The following is a 2009-nucleotide window of genomic DNA, read 5'->3' on the forward strand; positions in this document are numbered from 1 at the left end:
AAGGCGCAGGTCGGTCTGCTGAAAAGATATGATTGTAAGCACTACGCTTATGAATGTACCAGTTAAAGTAGAAAATTCCATTGCTAAAATAATTAAAAATAGTTTCGTTTTTGAACATAAGTATTTGTCTGCTTGGGTAAAGATTCTTAGTGCTTACAGTAGCGGACTGCGATCCGCTACACTCGTACTGTTTTTTCGAAAAACGTAAGATCGGTGACCTTAGCTTAGCTCCCTCTACGAAAAGAGCTACGGTAGCTCCGCTGCACTCTTCCTCTCGTCGTGGATTCGACGAATGATCGTACATTCTTCGCGAGCTTCTTCGATATTGGAGCGAACCTGATCCAGCACTTCTAAATAAGCAAACCAAATGCGCATGTCGCGTATCTTTAACAAGTCTGCAGCGGTATTCGCATTTTGCAAACGGTGGGCATCCACGGATTTGTTTGCATGAAACAATGCCCGGTATCGAGTGTCGTTTGTTTTGACGAAATACAGATGGGATTGCTGGATATACGGTACGTTCGTGAGACTTCGTGGTTCTCCTCTAGCACGAGTGATCGGTTAAATGGCGCGGAAATAAGCGGTTCGAGTCATCACTCGAGCTTCCATTGATCTAAAGAGTTTGCCAAACGCTAATGTGGCACCACCACGTCGATCGTAAAATTTGAGACGAAGTTTCTATTTTGCAATAGCACAAATACACTGGAGTTTAACACTTGTCAATGGGTTCTTCATAACAATCGTTATCCACCCAAGCTGGTCATTCGATGCCAGGTTCTGGCTCAACGTGCGGAAGCGCTATTCGACGTGCAATTGGAGCATTATCCAAGTTCGATGGTGGCGTAGGCACCTTCGCATCCTCGTATTGAGGTGTGATTTTACTCTGCTCTCGTCGTCGCGCAAGTCGTCTCCGATGCATTTCATTTCGTGCGGGATCACGAATAACCGATGCTCAGAGTCGAAGAAAGTTTGAAGAGAACATGGGTATACCCACCTTTGAGTGGGTGGTGTAAAAGGGCTTGTCTAATTACACATGTTGTGTGAACCACATATTTGCGTGTGCGGTAAACATTATATATCTTGATCTTGCATTGATGTATATCTTTTAATTCTGTTATACTAGAAAATAGATGTGCTTATCCATTTAAGGAGGTTTAAGGTTGATCGGCCATTTTCATCCTCTTGCAAGTAAATCAACGGCTTGCTGGAACTGAGCAACACGCGGTGAAGCGTGTTAATTAATAAAAGTCTTTCACATAGGATAATTGTACACGGACGGGCAATTCTCGTTACAGCACCCCTGTGGCTCTATGGCGCGTTGCTATTGATTGGAAAGATCTTGTGTCTAAAGTTTACGTATGCTACATCACAGTTCGTCTGTTGGCTATCGATAGCATCCTGGTCGTCATATCGCTCATGAGTAGCTTCGATATAATCTTTCAGCGACAACGCTACTGCACGGCCTTGCACCATGCATGGCTACGTCAGCTGGCCCGAATTAAAGATTTGTTTTCAATAGATCCAATTTTATATATAGTCCCATTTTGCATACAAATCACAATTTGAGTGAAGTGATCCAATGCGTATTATATCGTATGTCGTAAATGTTACGTCATGTCTAGTTCTTTCTAGAATGCAAGGTGAAAAGATCGATCATCTCAATGAGTTTCTTTTATCAAGCTGCAGATCTAGCATTTAATTTCTAGAATGAACCTTCTTATATAGGTCACAGAATTATAAATTTCTCCTACACATCTTGCGATGATGCCACGTACCTGCCACGCACATGTTGATATGGTTTCTATATCTCTATTATATTTGCAATGCTGTAGTGTTGCTCATGTATGTGCCAATTCGCTATCATGTATGGCAAAACCACTATTTTAGCATCTCTTTACTACTCAGACATCACCCGATTTCAAGAATTTGTTTTGACTGATGCTATTAACTGCAATGTGACGGGTCACACGGCACCTTGCACAGAGGAAGCTTGACTTCCAAGAGTATAC

The 2009-nt window shown here is 42.3% G+C and overlaps 1 protein-coding gene across 1 annotated transcript in view; it reads left to right on the forward strand.

Annotated features, from left to right (window-relative positions):
* Positions 1-2009, forward strand: part of PHALS_12228 (uncharacterized protein) — a gene marked incomplete at both ends in the record, with an annotated part of 4480 nt that overhangs the window by 1465 nt on the left and 1006 nt on the right. The gene's annotated exons all lie outside the window — the stretch shown is intronic.

This window comes from Plasmopara halstedii (assembly GCF_900000015.1).
Source record: "Plasmopara halstedii genome assembly, contig: Scaffold_614, whole genome shotgun sequence".
Taxonomy (NCBI): domain Eukaryota; phylum Oomycota; class Peronosporomycetes; order Peronosporales; family Peronosporaceae; genus Plasmopara; species Plasmopara halstedii.